The sequence below is a fragment of the Triturus cristatus genome, chromosome 4_1 (assembly GCF_964204655.1).
Source record: "Triturus cristatus chromosome 4_1, aTriCri1.1, whole genome shotgun sequence".
NCBI classification, from domain to species: domain Eukaryota; kingdom Metazoa; phylum Chordata; class Amphibia; order Caudata; family Salamandridae; genus Triturus; species Triturus cristatus.
Window position 1 is genome coordinate 1,237,867,084 of NC_140585.1, and position 21,200 is coordinate 1,237,888,283.

Sequence of the window (21,200 nt, forward strand, 5' to 3'; positions counted from 1 at the left end):
TGTTGATGGATCCTGTTTGCGAACAGATGATGGAGTGCTAAGTGCAGCATATGCAGTATGTACAGTTGCAGCAGTGATGGAAGCATCCTATTTGAAAGGAGTAAGGTCGGCCCAAGTAGCTGAACTTATCGCCCTGACCAGAGCATGTAAGATTGGGAAAAGTGTGAGAGTGACTGTGATAACTGATAGCCAGTATGGCTATGGGGTGGTCCATGATTTCGCCCAAATTTGGCTGCAAAGAGGTTTCCAGCCCTCAAGTGGGACTCCCATTAAGAATGCTGAAGTGGTTGGAAGGTTGCTTGAGGCAATACAGATGCCTAGGCAATTGGCTGTGGTAAAATGTGCTGCTCATAGTCGCAGTGGTGATTACATTGCCACTGGAAACAAATTCGCCAACGACATGGCACAGTATTGTGCACGAAATCAGAATTCAATCAATCGGGCAAAGGAAAAAGAATTGGTTTCGTGTTTCCCAATGTTTACTAACACTGTGGGAACATGGGATGAGGTAAGACAATTGCAGGAAGAAGCAGGAGAGGAAGAAGTAAAACAGTGGGTAAAAGCAGGATGTGCACCGAGAGAGAAAGATCATGTGTGGGACTATCGAGATGGAAGACCAGTAATGCCTGATAGCATGATGTCTGCCATGGCACGGATGTATCATGGACAGGGACATATAGGGAGAGACACCATGATGGGGTTTTTTAAACAAATAATTTCACACTTGTAAGGAAAATAAAGAGTGGTGAAGTGGAGGGAGGAGCCGCATAGTGAGGATGGAAATGAGTCCAATTGAGTGTAGATCAGAAGGGAAAACTCATTACTACGACTCTGGACTAGGCTGGATATATAGGAAACTGGATTATTATTCTACAGTTTAAACCGCCGCGTAGTGATTGGCCCGCTTAATGGCGGACCAGAGAGGGAACAGGGTTAGGAATTAGAAAGGAGGCTTAGCGATTGGCTACTTTGCCTGGTCAAATTAGAGGAGCGGGTTTGTTAGAATGCGAAGTGCAAGTAGACGAGAAATCGTGGGGAAGTAAGGTTTTGAAATGCCGCTTAGTGATTGGCTCGCCGAATGAGCGGACCAGAGAGGGAACAGGGTCAACAATTAGAAAAGAGGCTCAGTGATTGGTTACTTTGCCTTGTGACCAGGGAAGTACGGTTTTGAAATGCCGCTTAGTGATTGGCTCGTCGAATGAGCGGACCAGAGAGGGAACAGGGTCAGGAATTAGAAAGGAGGCTTAGCGATTGGCTACTTTGCCTGGTCGAATTAGAGGAGCGGATTTGTTAGAATACGAAGTGCAAGTAGACGAGAAACCGTGGGGAAGTAAGGTTTTGAAAATGCTGCTTAGTGATTGGCTCGCCGAATGAGCGGACCAGAGAGGGAACAGGGTCAACAATTAGAAAGGAGACTTAGTGATTGGTTACTTTGCCTTGTGACCAGGGAAGTACGGTTTTGAAATGCCGCTTAGTGATTGGCTCGCCGAATGAGCGGACCAGAGAGGGAACAGGATAACAATTAGAAAGGAGGCTTAGTGATTGGCTACTTTGCCTTTATAAACCAGAGGAGCAGACTGTTCAAAATACGGAGCGTGAGTTGCAGAGAAACCGCGAGGAGATGCGTAGAGGATGGTGAAGACTTCTGAATTTTCACAGGTACTTGGACAGAGAGTTTGGGAAATAAGTTTTTAGAATATTTAGGTTACTTTTTATGTTGGGGAAAGGTTATAGAAAGTGTTTTCTCCTTTTTCTCTGATACAGATAATATTTTCGTTAGTCGAATTGGACAGACTGTATTAGAAATAACGCGTCTTGGATGCACTCACCAATATTACTGGATAAAGGTGAGACCGGTTCAATTGTACTTGATCTGGGAATATAGAAATGTAGCTGAGAATTAAATAGGGTGGCGAAATTAAGGATGTTATAGATGATTGGTTCTTAGGACTTTGAATACAGGATAGAGACAACAAAAGTAGGGTCATAAAAGGGACAGATTTCGATCAGGAATGTAGGAATTGAGACTAAGGAGAGAACAGGGACAGAATGATGCATATGAAGAGGGTTCTATAGAAGGATTTTGTTTTTGGAACAAAAAATGTGGTGTTTATTGCAATAAGTGCTATTAATATTACCCATGGGGTTTATTATATCACCAATTGTGTCATTTTTGACAGAGATGATGTCTGTTATAAACTAGAACTACTGGTTTAACATCCTGATTAACTTTGGAGCCTGTTATATAGGTAGGAATAAATTAGAACAACTTGTTTACTATTCTGATTTACTTTGTAGCATGTTATATAGGCAGGATTTGATGTGAAGGTATGAATATATGGACAGGAAAGTCTTGATTATGATGGCATATTCTCATTTATTTCACAGCCCTGATGATGTCCCGGGAGGGGACGAAACGCGTCGGCTGTTGAGAGTATTGGACATTAGGAATGGAAGTATAACCTCTGGATTTAATGATTGGATCATACAATATAATATAAAATTGGAAAGAAACGATTGATGGATCAAAAGGATGATAAAGTGATTGGATCATAAAAAATTAGTAACAACGATTGATGGATTAAAAGAAAAATTTGGATGGATTAAAAGGAAAACATTTTTTTTTTGCTTTATTAAGACTCTGATACGGAACAAGGATATAAAGGATTCATCAATGGCAAGAACATTTATTAATGGATAAAGGACTAACCGAGGTATCAAAGCAATAAGACATTGGTACATGAACAATTGGACATTCTCCATGTTAAAAAAATATGAGATTTAAGAATAAATGTTTTTGAATCAAAGATATTTGTTTGGAAATATTGTGTATATTTGTAGTGCTCCTTACAAGTGTGAAATTATTTCAATGTAGGGATGGTTTAACGGTGACCATTCGTTAAGTGAGCACTGGTAATTTAAATATTTTGAGGAAGTGACTCCCTGTGCGCATGGGTGCGGGACCCTCATCATTGTGGTACTTTTTTTTATTAGTCTTTTAAACAAACTTGGTATAATGCCAAGTTCAGGCTGGTGGTGGAGAGTATTTGTCAGAGATGCCTAATTTGTCAGCAGTACAATCCAGGAAGAAAGACAGTGGTGAGTCTAGGAACAATAGGTCGAGAGGGAGGGCCTTTCACCAGAATGCAAGTAGATTTCATTGAAATGCCTCCTTGTAACAGATTGAGGTATGTTTTGGTAATGGTATGCCTATTCTCTAGGTGGGTAGAGGCGTTTCCAACAAGAAGAAATGATGGAATGACAGTGGCAAAATTATTGTTGTGGGAATTTATACCTAGGTTTGGGTTCCCAGTAACAATTGAATCAGACAGAGGAGGACATTTTCATAATGAGATCATAAAACTGATTTGTGAAGCATTGAATGTACGACAAAAACTGCATTGTGCCTACCGACCAGAGGCTTCTGGTGTAGTAGAACAAATGAATGGTACTATCAAAAACAGAATAGGGAAAATGTGTTTAGCCACAGGTATGAAATGGCCCGATGTCTTGCCTCTAGTACTCATGACTATTAGATCAATACCAGACAGATCTACTGGTTTGAGTCCTCATGAAATCCTCATGGGACGCGCAATGAGACATGTATTTATAACAGTCAACAAGCTGATGACAATAACTGATGACATGGTATTGGAATACTGTAAAAGCCTGGCTGACGCTGTTCATTCTGTGTTTCATCAGGTTGGAGCGGATGCCACCACTCTTGAAAAGAAGTCAGCTCATGATCTAAGTGCAGGGGACTGGGTAAGGATAAAAGTACACAGAAGAAGAAACTGTTTGGTTCCCAGGTAGGGAAAACCAAGGCAATTCATCTTGACTACAACAACAGCTGTGAAGTGTGCTGGATTGAAGAACTCGATCCATGCAAGTCATACCTTGAGGATTCCAAATCCCGTTGACTGTAAAGAAAAGGAGTATTTTGATGAATCAGAATCCAGTACTGAGTCAGATGACGGAGAGCCAAAAGATAAAGAAGGAGAAAACTCTGCAAGGGGGGAGACAGATCCAAGGTTAACTTTGGTCCCCAGAAGTAACTCCCTAAGGAAAAGATTGCAGATTTCTGAATCCAGTTCAGACTCAGAGACAGAACAAAGAGCCCATTCATCCAAGAAAGAACAAAGGAAGAACAACGAAAAGGACAGTGGAGGGACAATAAAGAAAATCTGTGAGAAGGAAGTACCAGATGAAAGATTGAGAGAAATTCCACCCGAAACAACACTTTTAGATGGACAGGTGCGAGAGAGAGAGGGAAAGATTATTGCGGAAGACCCCCGAGGAGGTGTAGGGAACTCCAACATCCAGTTAGAAGCAGGGACAAGTAGTCAGCAGGAAGATTGCGTGACGGAGATTCGAGGAGGGACAGAAGTAGGGAAAACAAAAGAGGTGGAAAAAGAACTCGTTGAAGGTAAAAAGCAAGTTGAAACAGAATCTGAGGAAAGCGAAGATGAAATACCAGAAGGCCGAGTTCTGAGAAAGAGAGCTTGGAGAACTGAAAAGAATGATAAAGGGAGTAAATTGAAAAGAGCGGCCAAAGACGAGGTGTGGCCAAACAAAATAAAAAGACTGAGATATCGACTGACACGTGTAAATTCGCCAAGAGCTGAACAGGTGAATGAAGTAACGAGTCAGGAAAAATCGAAAGAAGAAGAACAGACAGTAGTCAAAGAAAACAAAACAAGAAAACCTAACCAGAAGTATAAATCACCGGAATGGACATATGTGGCCCTGCCTGAAGTGAAGAAAGAGGCGGATAGCCAAGGAAATCCAGAGGTGGTTGTACCGTAAGTGGTTGAGGAAGACGAAGAATCGGAACTCCTGAGAGTTATCTTGTCCGATATTGGAGAAGAAGCGGATGTTCAGGACAACCTGTATGTTGAAAACGAAGGGAAGGTGAAAGATAATGAGATGCCAAACTGAATGAGACAATAAAATTACTGATGGAAAAACAATAAAATACTGAAAAAGATAAAAACTGGTAGAACCACGTAGGTGCTTAGAAGCCTAAGGTTAGAAACTAGTTGTGAAGTAGAAGAGGCTAAGTCAAAAGACACGGCTCATTTTAGAAAGATGGCAAACATAGAAAGTAGCAAAAGTAGATGTACCTTCCTTAGAAGATGGTGCAAAATGTGTTGTTGTTGTACAGGATTATTAATGCTTCTTTGGAGTATTCTTGCTCTACTAATTTCATTTAAAGTTACTGTAGATACATTAGAAGGACATAGTGATAACATAACTAATATAGGGAAAGTTCAAAAGGTAGTTCCAACTAGAATAGATAAAAACTATTTACATAAAGACAGGTCAATAACAGATTTTTCTAACAATGTGTTTTCAAAGTTGTTGTATGAATATGTAAAAACTATGGACGTAAGGGATTGCTACGTTTGTATGCAATTACCTGCATCTGTATCTGAAGGAGTGACTTATCATCACCTTCCTGTAACATATGGAATAACATTTAGTGTAATAGCTAGTTTATTTTATCAGACAGGTAAATTAGAGTATTATTTTTCAGATGTAGATACTATATTTGCACAAGTACCCGCAATTAACAAACTAAACAAAGTAAAACCTGCAAAAGTATTAGGTGAATTTTTCTTAGAGACAAATGAACTAACATTAGAATATATATTCAGAAATAACTTGACTTGCAGTTTAAAGAAAGAGGAGAAGACATTTTTGGATATGGTTGAAGAAAGGAGATTGAAAATGCAAAGGAAGGTTTCAGAAGGGAAAGTGGAGAAAAAGGTTTGGGATGTAGAAACGGAAAAACATTTAAGAGGAGAATCGAGTCCAACTATGGCTTTAGATTGGCCTCAGAAAGGGAAATTGTGTATAAGAAGGAATCAGACGGCATATGACAATTATTTTCTAGGGAATAGTGAGTGCCATGATACATACCGGATCATGGGAGGATGGGGATTTAAAGGTGGAAGAGATCCAGTCTTTCCAGGACTGTATTTAATTTGTGGGAACAGGGCATATTACCGTTTGCCAGACCATTGGTATGGCACATGTTATGTTGGCCTGGTTTTTCCCAAAAATTTTCACATGGATAGAGGAGAAGATGGTGTACATAGTTTAGGTAGTTATTTAGCACGTAGGTAGAGAGAATCTTGGGCTGAAATTGTAGGTGATATTTTTGGAGCACTGATACCCGCAGTGGGAATATCTCTGAATGCGAACAAAATTAGAAAACTTTCAACAGTAGTGGATCGCTTGTCAACAAGCACAGCTGGACTATTCTTATTGGTAAATACTGAAATGGTTGCCATGCGTGCTATGGTAATGCAAAATCGACTTGCCCTTGATATTTTATTGGCAAAAGAGGGTGGAGTCTGTGGAATTCTGAAAGTTCAACATTATTGTACTTACATTCCTGACGAAAGTAAAGATTTGAAAATTTATATTAAGAATATTACAGAATTGCATGACGAAATTGTACCACTGGAGCTTGAAGGTGTTTGTGAGAAGATTTGTAAGAAAATAACAGCTATTAAAGACTTTGTAGTAAAACTAGGTAGTACATTTATAGGTAAGATATTATTTCCATTAACTTGTGTGATTTCCTTAGTATTAATAATCAGACTAGGTTGTATTTGTGGTAGAAAGAATAAAAACCAGAAAAGAATAAAAAGAGAACTTAAGGAGAAGGGATAAGAAACAAGAAAGAGAATTTGAAGAAATAGAACTGGAAGAATTAAAGGATAGCATGTATAAAACCGCAAAAAGAGAAGAAACAGGGGAAACTGAAATATGAATGAAACAAGAAATCAATTCGAAATTTCCATAAAAAGAATACAAAATGTTATGTTAGTGTGGTGATATAATCACCAAAGGGGGGATTGCTGGAGCGGGTAATACAACATTTTGTATACCCCCCATTCTGCATGTTTATATTAATCCGAATAATCAATTAATTGTAATATTATTAATCTGTCTGAAGTGATAACTCACCAACTATATTAACAAGAGAATTACACGTTGGAATTGCACTTTGCATGGCTATATTAATTGTGTATTAACTAGTGTACGCATATTAATAGTAGAAAATTAGAATATTATATGTTATATGTTGCTTTAAGTGATGTATTTGTATTTTGTGCTTTATTTAGTAAGTATAAATCGCTCTGAGTGTTGCTTCTGCTAGATAAATACACACACATATGGGTATTAGTAAGGGGATAACATTTTATTAGTCATTTCCATCTTTTAATTACGTTTTTGTGTTTCTTTTGCTTAAGTTGACCATTTCGGCCTATACAAGATGGCTGAACGAGACGTTAAACGTGACTGCCTTGACAACACGAGGTTCTGGGTGAAGTGCGCATGCGTCACCGCAAACAACAGCGGCCTGGACCTGACCCCGGGAGAACATGTACCCTCCAAGGTCATTCCGGGAACCCGTCCAAGACTAAGAGACAATGCTCAATTTAAAAGCCGGAACAAGCAAGTTTGATGACTTCATCATCTAACACCCTGAGAACTGTTCATCGTGAGTCGAAATTGATCAATGAGAACTCTCTTAACCCAATCTTGATACATATTTGTTAGTATTTTCATTATAAAAGTAGGTAGGGAATTAGGGTAGTATCGCTCGCTCGCTCTTCTTTGACGAACTCGATTTCCTGACGTTATGCTGACGGAGAGGACGGTGACACTGCTGGACAGCTGTTATCCTGAATCTATGAGAGACTGAATCGCGGCCTAACTTTGCTGAATAAATTCTCTTTGACTGACTGACTTAGAGGACGACTTTAGCCAGAATAGGTAAATATGATGCTCTGAAATGCTAATGATGATTTCTAACATTTCTTTCAATATTTCTTAGATAAAAATTAATTGATTAATTGACAAATGTGTTGTGTCGATTATTTGAAGAAGAAGATTAAGAGAAAAGTAATAGAGCAAAGGTAGACGAGTAAATCATCAATTACCAATTCAACTAAATGATCTATCTCCGTATGGGAGGGATATCTTAGGTTTAAATGTCAATGTGTTTAGGGTAATGTAAAGGTATTCCTCTCATGTCAGCGTTGTGAAACGTATTTTCCCTCAGAAAACAGGTCAACCGAGTGTAAGTATATTGGTGTTATGGGCCCCACCAATGAATGTATGTGAGTAAATTGGATGACGAGGTAGTTGGTCTGTGCCGAAGGGGGAATTTGACGTTCTGCGCTGCATCAATAGCGATAATCGCGCTTAGCGCAATTTTTTTTATCGCTACACCTGGCTTGCTAATAGGCGATAGCTGTGTTAGCGACTGCTTTCAGTCGCTAACAGTTTGGGTACGCCCACTTTGCATGTCATTAGCGATAAATATCGCTGACATGCAAAGCAGGCCCCAAACCGGTCGCTATCGCCTAAAAGCTGTCGCTAACTGCTGTTAGCGACAGCTTGCTAATAGGGCGATAGAAATATCGCCCCTTTAGCGGAAAAAAGTGCCGCTAAAGCGGCGATAATGCCCTTGCTAATATGCCCCATAGTGGCTTTTTTTAGTGCAATGCAGGAAAATCTAAGTGGTTAATTCATCCTCTGCAAGGCTGATAGCACTGAGAGGAAGTTAGACCCATGTTAGACCACCTCTACCCCAACACTAATAAACTTTCAGAGACATCAGCTGGTATGGTGGTTAGAGTTGGGAATGTAACAGGGAAGAGGAAGCGACAAGAATGGTGGACAGCAATAAGAAGGGGCATTTGCAGGTGAAGGGTCAGTCAAGGGATGGGAGCGAGGTCAGAGACAAGAGGCAGAGAAGATGCAAGAGTGACATACAGTGAGTGATAGAAGAGGGAAAGTGACATGATGAGGAAAAGGACTAGGAACAAAGAGTGGGTGTGATAGGAGAGGTAAAATTTGACAGCAGAAATTAGTAGAGACTAGAGAATATTAGCAGTAAAGGGGAGCTTTCATTTTGGAGGTGCAGTGACGGAGGAGGTGGACCTTGATGAAAGGCTCAAGGGTTGAACTGACCGATAGAGTAATCTGGCAGTGCCCGAAGGGCTGGCCTGAGAAGCCACCGTGTGGGCTAGTTGTTTGGCTGCTGGTGGGCCTGTTTTATGGTCTGGTGGGCCAGTGTTTTCTCTGGTATTGCAACAAACATTGTTTGCAGCAAGCATACATGCAGGCAGTCACCAATATGTTGCAAAACGTATACAGAGCTTGTCTTTACAAGTTCAAAATGTCCCTATTTTGCAAATATGGACCATTTGTAAGCTATCTGAATCACTACTGGGAACCACGTATTTTTTGGTGCCCTGGCTTATTTTCTATCCCAGGCCGACCCCGAAGGACTCCACAGCGATGGGAAAGGTGGGGAAGAACAGGAGAGGTAGACACATGTGGGAAGGGAACACTGCATGGAAAGGGACAGTGACGGAAGAGGTGCACAGTGATCTGTGAAGTGTTCAGGGACATGGATACTGATGGGCACTGACAGAAGAGGGGCTATTGAAGCGAGAGCCTGGTGGAGAGTTATACTAGATCTGAACAGAGTTGGGGAAGGGTGCAGTGATGGAAAGGGTGGACACTGATGAGCAAGGTGGATACTTATGGGAGAAGTTATGGGAGATAATACAGGAGGTGAACAATGATGAGAGAGAGGAGTGGTCTGGGATATCTGGGAGGTGATGCAGTTAGTGAAAAGGGAGGTGTTCTATGATTCCTTAAAGAGCTGAGAATGGAGAGGGGATAATGAGTGCCATGAACAATAGAACGAAGGGGCAATGAAAAGAGACGACATGGAACATAAGAGAAGAGTGAAGCGAGGGAAAGTGCTCAAACCTGTGTAATTAGAGCAACAGTACAATCTCCGCTGGGCCGGAGATGAAAAATGTATTTGTCACCGCATTACTATACCACCCATCTGGCTAAGTTTGAGGGGGCTCACCAGAAACAAAATCGTCGGGTGGTAGGGGCTCGGCCTTACAGAGTTAAACGACCACTATTCTGGGGTCTGCTTTTTGGAATGCAGTGCCTTAACACTTAAGGTATTCAACCACGTTTCCACCTTTAAAAAGGCTTTAAAAGCACACCTCTTTAGGGCGGCTTTATAAGACCTGTGACAACAAACCACGAAATGTTAATGCAGACAAAAAATTTTGTCAATCGGGGGGTGTGGTCTGGTGTCAGCCAAGATGGCAGCGTAATCTTCTCGCTCTGTCCCAGCCCTCGCCCACAAGATCCGACATTGATACGGCTGCCGGAAGGAGGAGACGACTGGCGTTGTGTTCCTGTAGGTATCCTGAGGCGGGGGTGGCATCTCCGACCCCGGATGGTGCAGCGGGTCGTGAGTGGAGTCGCGAGGCTTTTCCGGCGGCTGCGGAGAGGCTTCGGAAGGCGATGGGGTGGAGTCGCGCTGGAGCGCTAACTGCCTGTGGAACGCTCGGCCCGGGATCTCTGCCACGCGAGATCCGCTGCCTGGGGCCTGCAACCATTACACCGCCCAAATCCCTGCTAATCGGAGTGCAGTACCTTAGCAAATACTGACTCCAGTTGCCGTGGCTGTCGCCAATCCGTGGGACTTCACAACTGCCGAGCAGCACACCGCGGCAGAGCATCCCGGAGTCTGTGCTGCCTGTGGGCCACTGACGTTGAGCTCCCTAGGGTCTTCTACCTGCCTGGGTGAGCTCGCTGGTGGCTCCTACGCTACACTTGTGCGTCCCGCATTTGTGAACTGAGGGTTGGTGACCAGCGAGGGGGCCCACCCTGCGTGATTCACCGGGACGGCGGTTGCATCTGCGGGCCCCCCCCCCTGTTGTATCTCCCGACAACGTTGGGAGCGGACGGATCGGCCTTCAGGGGGTGTAATCCGGGACTTCTACTACAGCTGCCTGCCAAGTGGGGCTGTAGGTGGCCGATACATCTGGGGTGCGGCCCCCTGGAAAGTGTACTATTAGTGTTGGAGACTCCACGTCGTGCTGCTGCAGTGTGCTGGTACGTGCCACTATGTCTATGCAATGACACATCACTGAGGTGAGGCCTGCCTAGCGGGAGAAACGGAGGGTCTACCCTTGGCTGCTTAAGAGTCCTTGCCGGCCTTGTACATCGCAGGTGACGACGAGGGTTCAGCGTTTGGAAGAAATAGTGATTATACCTGGGCTACAGTGTGTGGAGGGGGACAGGTCCTGAGAGGCGATGATCTATCGGGCGTGGAGTGCAGCTCTTCCACCTGAGTGTCCCCTTTGCATTTCCCAGCTTGAGCATATTGTGGAGTCCACCTGCGCCGCAGATCCGGTGTGGAGTGTACTGAAGCTAGAGACACAGGAGTGATTGCGTCGGACAGACAAGCCTAAGACGCTCCGGGGGTGGCACGCAGCTGGCTGGTATGGTGGTGATGGGGGCCCTTGTTCCCTGATAGCGTGCAGTTGATCATGACCAAGCCGAAGGGGGCCCCCGCTGCAGTGCAGACGAATAAGTTGGACAAGTATGCTGTTCCATGCCAGCTAGCGCTTGAGGAATGTGCGATGGGGGAAAAAAAGGCCGGGAAAGAGCCATCCTTTGGCTCAATTATGGCGGCAATTCAGTCATTGGGGTCGACCCTAGAGACCAAAATTGATAAGGTCACCATTAAAATGAACTTAATGAGGGCGGATATGCGGAAAACCTCGGAGAGAATCACGGCGACGGAAGAAAATGTAGGGGAGCTCCAATCTGCGATGCGTAAGCCTGAGGAACGCGTACAGAAACTGGCGCATGAACACAAGCTGATGACACTGAGGCTGGATGACCAAGAAGGGAGGGCCCGCCGCAACAACATCAGGGTAGTGGAAGTGCCGTAGGAGGTGGAGGGCCCATCCATGGATCTTTTTATTGAAGATCTTATCCTGAACCACCTTAAGCCTAAGAGACTGTCTACCTTCTTCACTGTGGCGAGAGCACACAGGGCCCCGATCCCAAAGCCAAAACCCGGGGTTCCTCCTCGGACGATCATTGTGCGCGTCCTCAAGTTTAGAGACCCGGATGCCATTTTTCAGACGGCTAGAGTGTGTGGAGACCTACCCTTTGAAAACTCGACAGTGAGGTTTTTTCCGGACTTCACGTTGAGAGTACATCAGGAGCGGCGTACGTTTGATGGGGTGAAATGAGCCCTTCGGGAGAAAGGGATAAAATATAGGATGTTTTGCCTGGCCACGCTTAAAGTCATTGATAATGACAAATCGTGGTTCTTCACATCACCTGCGGATGTTCAACAATGGCTGGATGGGGGCTCCCATTGTTTGTCCAATCGTCGCACTGAAGGGGACTGGCGCGGGAGTCGCTTCTGCACTCTTGAATCTCCACCTAGGCGCAGAGAAGGAGAAAAGTCTGTATTCAGATCCAGGAGCTCCCGGTCTGGTAGCCCTGTGAACGACGCTCGATCTCAGGGGAAGTGAGAGTCTTGTCTCACTGTTGATTCCAGTTGTATACCTTAAGGACCCTGGGTGCTTGTCCTTCATGCCTACTATTGAATTTTACGATCCTGGGGGACGGTAGACTGAGGCACGTCCGGATGGGACAATGTACTATATGTTCCAGCGATACGAGGTGTGGGTGGGTGGGGCAGGAGGCCCGGGAGGGGGCACTGACTAGTGGTGGTGTCAGATAGCCCTACTTTAATTTCTGGTTACTGGGGCGGCAGGCGCTCTGCTATTGGGGATGTGGGTAGTTTCAGACCAACAGGGCAGGGTTGCAGGGTGGGGAAACATTGTTAGGGGTGTTTCTATTTTGTGCATGGTTCAATGTTTGATTTCTGCTTCCGATGTAGTGCTGCAATATCTGTGTCAGATGACAATCTTCTACGGGGTATGTCCTGTGCGGAAGGGGGGGGTCTCTCTTTCCTGGGTGGAGGGGAGGGTGGGCGTTACCTGACCACATGGCCACATGAACAAAACACTGACTATCCTCTCCTGGAACGTTAATGGCCCGGGGGACAAAATTAAACGTACAATGGTTCTTCAGTATTTGCGCAGGCACTCCCCAGATATTGTCCTACTCCAGGAGATGCACCTTCAGGGAATAAGTACTTGGCTCTCAATAGGTATAGTTACAAACTACAGGCCCACGCTGGCTTCACGTCAGGGTCCAGGGGCATGGCGATACTCATAAAAAATGTGATCCCTTTTGTGATACAGCGCACATGGTGCGACCAGTCAGTTCGCTATGCGGCCCTGGCTGGAACTTGGAAGTGGCAGGTGGTGAATATATGTTAAGTGTACATTCCTCTGCGACTGCACGACATCACGCTCCCTGCTCTCAGCCAGCTTCTGCTGGATTTCCCGTCCAGATTATTGCTCTTGGGGGGGACATGAATGATACTCTTTTGCCTGAAATGGATTGGGGAAAATCTCACCACTGGGGTAAAGGGGCCCCGTCCACTGTCTTCCTTTGCACGGGCCATGGGACTGGTGGCTCTCTGGAGATGTCACAACCCCAGATCCAGACATTATACTCATATTTCGGCGGCCCGTGGCAGTGGGGCTCGACTGGATTATATTTTAACGCACACTACCGCTGCGGGGCTCTTTCAGGGTGGGTGCCACAAGGCACGGGGTATCTTCGACCACTCCCTGGTAGAGGTACAACTCCATGGGCCAGTTTGTGATTGGTCTCTTCTGCCAAGGTTAGACCCTTTTATGCTTCTAGACCAGGAATTCCGGAAGCATTTTGAGGAACGCACGGAGCTGTACTTTGCCGAAAATGTTGGTTCCGTTGGCTCCACCGGTGTCAATTCAATTCAATATATTTATTAAAGATTTGGAACTCCTAGGAGGTCCACATAAAATGCATACATATTATTACAAATAGAAGAAAAACACATAACAAACACAATCCACTAACCATCATAACATTATCAAAAGCCTGTCTTAGATTAGCTACATTTCTTAGAAATAGAAACAAACAATATTGTCAGAGAGCCCAGATCATACAGTACTTTTTCCACATTACAACTCCTAAGATGTACATAGGACATTAAAAAGCTGACAGTTCATTTAAAAGTCCAAAAGTTCGATTTCAGCTAGAAAATTAATTTAGAATTAGAGGCAAGATAAAACATGGGCATGTCCAGACCAGTGCAAAAGGAACTTCAGTAGCAGCCGGCTCATAAGCAAAATACCTCCTGAATCCCACTACATTTAAGTTTATAAAATTAATAAAAGAACATCGTGGGAAGCAGACGCAACCTAACCCTAATTTAAGAAAAAAGAGCGGTTAATAGCTGGCTATCAATGTGCAAAATACAAATGAATAAAAATTAGAATACTAATGCTTTGCAGAGGCCAGCTAAGAGGATAGCCCCCCGTCTAAGAAGTGTGCTAAAAAGGGAGGATTAAAACATGTACATAAACTCCAAAAGAAATTAAAAGGTTTTAGACACACTGCTTCATTTTTGTTCAAAAGTGATAGTCTCGGGTTGATACTACATTTTTTACACACTCTTGTAAGAGCACCAGTAGAAGTTTAAAAAATATGCATGAATTCCTTGAAAAAATTAAATAGTTTTACGCACACTGCTTTGTTTTTAGGACAAAAGAGATAATCTCGGGCTGATGCTACATTTTTAACAGAGTTTTGTAAAAACATCGGACGAAGCCAGCAATAACGGCTCAATGCCAATACTGGACATACAAACAAAACATGGTCCAGAGTCTGGGTACTCAGCATACACAAATTACAAATTTTCCCATTTTTCGGATTCTGAGACCAGTTTGCTGTGAGGTCATTTAAAGGCAGAAGATTCATACAACCTAAGATAAGCAAGCGTTGAATACCGTGTTCTAAATTCCCAAATAAATATTTTTGTGCACTTCTTGGTGAGTTTTTCCTAATTATTAGTTTTAATCTTTCTTTAGAGTTGCAGAATTGAATGTCTCTATCGAAACTAATTTTGCCACTCAGAGTTTTTAGGAGTGACTTAAATCCTAATGATGGAAGGGTGACCACTAGTTCTTCTTATATACTAAAGGCTTTTAGTGCCAATGAGAAGTCATGGTAAAAGGAGTAGTTACCTGCCTTAGCATCAAAGATTTCATGGCATAGAGCACCTCTTAGTGAATCTGGCTCGCTATGTTTTAGCTGATAACCCCAACGTAAAACCCTGGATAAACCTTGAGTATGGGAGCTTATCAAACCAAATTCCAATCTAATTGCTGCCGTTGGAACTAACGTGTTAAAATTACATAGTTTACGTAGTATCTGACCTTCAACTTTATCCCAAAAACTCCAGTCCTTAACAGGGATTGATTCAATCGCATAAAGCAGGGTTGGAGGGACTTTTGCTTTAAAAACCGTCAATAAGTGTAAAAAATGTCTTCTACCCATAGCGCTATAAAAAATGCACAAACCATTGGCATGCGATTTAGCTTTACTAATACAGTGTGAAATATGAGGTTTATCTTTCGAGCTGCTTGTTAAAAATTTCCCTTGATAAAGGTATGAATCTACTACCTCCAACCTTTCAGGACCGATTTGCTAATTAAAATTATATGATTTTCTACTTTTAGTACTTTTCAAAATAAAAATTTTACTTTTGGATACGTTTATTTTCAAAAAATGGCCCACAGTATATTTTTGTAGGGAAGCCAGCTTTCGATTCAACCCAATAGGGGTTAAGTCCATTACTACTATGTCATCTGCATAAAGTAGACATGCAAAAGAGCGGGTACTTATCTTCGGGGCATCTCCATCAGCTTGAGCAAAACAATCAGGTAAATCAGCTATATATAGGGAGAATAACAGCGGTGCTAACAAGCAACCCTGTTTGAGTCCATTTTCAGTAGGGATTACTTTTGATAATCCTTGATTTCCACCCATTAATATCTTACACCAAGTTTGCGAGTGGAGTGCTATGATCAAGGATAGCAGGGGAGAGGGCAAACCCATTTTTTGCAGTTTTCTCCATAATAGAGGTTGATCTACCTTATCGAAGGCTGTGGAGAAGTCAATAAAAGCCATAAATAAATTTGAATTACGATAGATTGTGTATTTTTCCTCTATTAGTTTCAACATAAAAATATTATCTACCGTAGAATGATTTTTCCTAAAGCCTGCTTGCTCAATGGGGAGAACTTTCTTCTCTACCACCCATTCCGTAAGGTGGTCGAGGATTCTACATGCAAATATTTTCCCCGTTGCATCCAGTAAGGCTATTTGCCGATAATTACCTGGATGCGATCTAAGGCTCTTTTGTATAGAGGAATTAAAATGCTTCCTGACCAAGATGGTGGGATTTTCCCATTAAAGTAACAAAAATTAAATAATGTAGCTACATAGGTAGCCCACAAAAGAGGCTCATTTTTGATTAGCGTCATGGGAATTTCATCAGGGCCCTCTGCTCCTGAGGATCTCATTTTTTTAATAGCCCCGACCACTTCATCGATAGAATAGACATAGGGCCCGATGTAGGTAAATATGAAATACCGATTCCTAAATACCGAATTTTACCGATTCGGTATTTAGGAATCGGTATTTCATATGTAGCTAATAATTCGGTAAAAAATACCGAATTGGTAATATTCGTTATTACCGAATCGGTAATACCGATTTGGTAATAAGGAATCACCTTCCCATTCATTCCTATGGGCCTGGAGGCCCATAGGAATGAATAGGAAGCCATTCACTATTACCGATTTCGGTAAATACCGAATCGGTAATAGGGGGAGCATATTCAAAGGTGGCAGGGTGTCACATTGACACCCTGTTGCACCCCTGAGTCATGCATGTGTGCACATGTGGCGCACATACATGCCCTAAGGGCATGTATGTCTGCCACATGGCACCTTGAGAAAAGCGAATTATTGCTTTCTTAAAGGTATTCGGTATTTACCACCAACTTGTAGTTGGTGGTAAATAACGAATCCTGAATGCAAAAATGCACTCACTTGAGTGCCTCCTACATAGCTTTTAAGGATTCGGTATTTTACCGATTCCTTAAAATAAAGATTTGGGGCCATATGTAGGTAACATACAATTTACCGATTCATAAATACCGAATTTTACCGATTCTGTATTTATGAATCGGTAAATAGTATGTAGGTAAATAATCGGTAATTATTACCGATTCGGTAAATATCGGTATTTATGAATCGATATTTACCGAATCGGTAATAGTGCATCCCTTCCCATTAATTCCTATGGGCCTGGAGGCCCATAGGAATGAATGGGAAGCCAGTTACTATTACCGATTCGGTAAATACCGAATCGGTAATAGGGGAGGAATTATCATGGGTGGCAGGGTGTCACGTTGACACCCTGTTGCACCCCTGATTCGTGCATGTGTGCACATGTGGCGCACATACATGCCCTAAGGGCCGGCTTAGCAAAATATAATCTTCGGTGGACCAGTTCTTAGTTATCCAAGTCTCTTGGAGACAAATTATATTGGGATTCTTCTCTTTCAAGAATATAAGTTTGTTTTTATTTGTGCTAAGGCCGGCTGCGGTCCAGGATAACACATTAATATCCTTGCTAGGAAGAATTCTTGCATCTTAGGCCTAAAGGTCTATTTGAATTAAGAGCACCTGCAACCCAACTCCATTTCTTAAGTTCCTCCTCTGCGGGAGGCACATATTGAATATTTTTTTCGGTATGGAGCGAAACCCTCCTACCATTTTTACCAAGAGAGACCTGCAAAGTACTTTCTTTCTCCGGAAATGGTGTACGTCGTCCGGAGGATTCTACCTCAATGTTAGGCAGCTTGATTTGGGACACTTTTTTTAAAGATAGCTCCACCTCGGGAATTAAAACATCAATGCCGCAGCGGCGTAGTTTATCGCTGTGTTCCAAAATCAGGTGGAAGATTGCTTTGGATGAAAGTGTACCTCTTGCACCCCTGAGATTATTATATTTTTGAACCTCCACCAGAGCAAAGGCATTACTTTCAATCATCCGCAGGCCCACGATTTCAGCAAAACAACCCAACAAAAAAGACCTGTTCATATATAATTCATAGTAAAAAATAAACGAGAAATCCAAGCTGTAGGGGACAGGCTGTACCTAGAGAGGAAGCAAACAAAGAAGCATTAGGGCTCAGTGTACTCTGAACCATAGGGGAAACATTTGTATCTAGTGGTACTACATCTTTGGTCGATTTAATAGGAACACATAAGTTCAAAGAAGGAGAACAAGGTCCCAATGGATTGTACTCTTCTTGTCCATCTTCCATCTTCGGAACATTTAAATCCAGCTTTGGAGATATAATATGGATAGGTTTAGGATCGAAGCGTAACTGTTTTGACCTTTTTTTGTTTATCCTTCGACGTTTTTCCCTTTTTTCCTTCTTTTTTGTCTTACGTACGTTGCTACTTTTGTTCATAAGAACTGTTTCCTTACTCAAAGAGCATCCAACTTTAAAATCTTCCTCTATAGGCTGCTTTGAGGAATTTATGAGAAGGTGGCCTGATATATGCTGTCCACTAGTTCTAGTGGGCACCTTGTATCAGTCCAAACAACCCCTTATGGTGAATGGTTAAAGACAACTTTATATGAAAGCTATCCTAGTGGTAGCTATGGAGAGCAGCCTTCAGGCTAAGTCTTGAAGGAATGTAAAGCAGCTTGTTTTACCAGTCTATAATCTCTTGAATGATCAAATGAAAGGACAACCACACCAGGTATATATTTAAAATAAATGGATTTAGGTTAACACACACCCCTCTAGTCTCTTTATGAGGCTGGAGATCGAAGTACTTAAGTTACAAGTGATCAAGCATCAGTAAATGCACAAATACACATTTGGGCCCTAGGGGCGTACCAAACCATATACCAGAAAAGCGGTATAAGGACCATGACTGGAATAGGCTCTAGGCCTATTGCCTCTAGAATCGCTAGGACCCCAAGGAACCACCCAAGGTAGTGACACAGGGGACCCACGGGAGCTGTATGCAGTGTGAAAACCGCGGGTTCCTATTATCTTCTATGGGCAATGTCGCGGTTGGAAATTTAAAGATTAGGGACACTTCTAATCGAGTCTGGACCAAACCCTATTGGACTTAAGAAGTTCTAAGGCTAGCACCCACGAGAGCACCGGAGTACTCGAGTTACCTCACCCAGGGAAGCCGGTGCATAGGTGTCTTTTGGTGTCGGGTCGTGTCGTCGATTTCAATGGAAGCCTGCAAAGAACTGCTGCTGCCGGGAAGAGGAGAAGTGTCAGAAGAGATCCAAGCCTGGATCTAGGATGTAAGGAACCTGACAGCAGAGGGGACAGAGTCTGGGTCACTTGCCAGTGACCTAGGGCAGGATGGACCAATGCCCACAGATGTCGGGTGCTTCAGGTGAGTTGATGGGTGTCTTGACTCTTCAGCCACGAGGTCCAGGAGGCGTCGACGAAGTCCACGAGTCGGATTCGAGCTGTCCCACGAAATTTGTTGAGTGCTGCGGTGTCGGCGACCAGAATGGACCCAACAAGCCTGGCAACGGCAACTCCCTGGAAATCAGAGAAAGGACTGCGGTGCAGACCAGCAAGGTCTGAGGGACTCACCCAGCGAAGGTAAGTCGGGGCACGTCTGGAGCAACCAGTTAAGCCCAATCAGAAAAGGTGTCGCCATCGTGGGGACTTGCTAGCCAACGGGCTAGTTATCGTGAAGGAGCCTTGGAGCTGGCCCACGGGTCACTCGTGGAGTGGAGGCCAACAATCTTCGGTGCAGGAGGTGCTCAAGGCTGGGTCTACTCGGAGCCCAACGCACAACTTCGAGGAGGACCAGGAAGATAGTGTTGCTGCAAAAGTTCATGATGTCCAGGGGTTATAGTTCCACGTCACCCACGATAGCCACAGGCCTCAGCTTTGCTGTGGACTCAGGGTAGCCTCGGGGAAGTCTAGAAATCCACCTCTGGGGATGCAGAGACTTCAGCGTACGGCGGGAGCTTCAGAATTGCAGACCGGTCAGTTGCTTCTTTGGTGCCTGCCAAGCACTCCTTGACCCCAAGGTAGATTTATTCAGTCTTCTAGTCAGGATAGAACGTCGAAGGTCCAGGATGTACATTGCAGAGTTTCGTCCAGGGTAATCTAAAGTCCTAGGGACTGGATTCCTATACTTATACTAAGTTTAGGGGATGGACTAACTTTAAGGCCCCACCTATGGGTGGGCCAGGAAAGAGGGGTGGTTACACCCATTTCCTTTGTCCAGTTTCACGCCAGAGCAGGGGCAGGTAGCGCCTGCAACCGGTTTGAACTGGAGTATGCACAGGGACACCAAGTGTGCCTCCAGTGCAGGACTTCAAAGCACCAGAGAGTGCACCCGCCCAGCCCCAATACACATCACCTCTCCTCGACAGGAAACCTATTGTCCAGGCCTCCCCTGCCGGAGTTTCGGTCAGCAGCAGGAGGCCAGACCCGTGTCTGTGGCAGAGGCATCCATTTTGTGATGCCAGGGCTCAGGAAAGTCCTACCGGGTTTAGCCAGTGTGAACATGTCTCTCCCTCTAGAAGGGTGGAATGCTACCCCTGCCGCCAGGACTGGCGGGGGGGGGGGGGGTAGTATTCCAAAGTGTTTGACACCAAACACGAGATGTTTTAATGCAGCCATCCCAAAGTTAGCATTTACCGCAAGGTTATAATGCACTTAAGAGTATATGGTATGGCTGTATCACAGAACAGCCATAAGGAAGTAGTTCCGAAAGCTGCAGAGGGGCTCAGCTCATGCTTGGGCACCCTCTCACATAAAACCAAGCTCTCTGCCTTCAGGATTGTCAAGGCCTGCCATAGGAGTGGCTTATAGGTTTATATGTGTCTGTATAAGGTAGTGATATAGGTAGCCTGTACCACAGTAAGGGGTGCAAGCACAGCCTTACCCAGGCTGCAGTAGCAGACCTGTGGTGTCATTTTGGAGTGCTTCCCAGAGGTGGCATAATATATGCTGCAGCCTCTGGTAGGCCTCTGAGGGACCTATGCCCTAGGTACATAGTATACCATATACTAGGGGCTTATAAGGCACTCCAGAATCCAATTAGATATGTACCTAATGTACATGCAAACCATTTTACAGAGAAAGCAGATAGACTGGGGCCCTGAATAGCAGGTTCTCAATCCAACTAAGTCATAAACCAGCAAAACACCAGGCAAAAAGTGGGGGCAACCATATAGTCAGATTCCACCTTCCTATAGAATTAATGCCGGATTTTAGAAAGATAGGGAAGACCTTTTGATTCATATTTGTATTTGTATTTTCCGTCATAGTTTGTGGGCAGAGCGAAGATGCGGCAACTGTA

The 21,200-nt window shown here is 43.8% G+C and overlaps 1 protein-coding gene across 3 annotated transcripts in view; it reads right to left on the reverse strand.

The window, feature by feature from the left end:
• The window catches only part of ITGB7 (integrin subunit beta 7), a 1,338,809-nt gene that overhangs the window by 277,518 nt on the left and 1,040,091 nt on the right, over window positions 1–21,200 (reverse strand). The gene's annotated exons all lie outside the window — the stretch shown is intronic.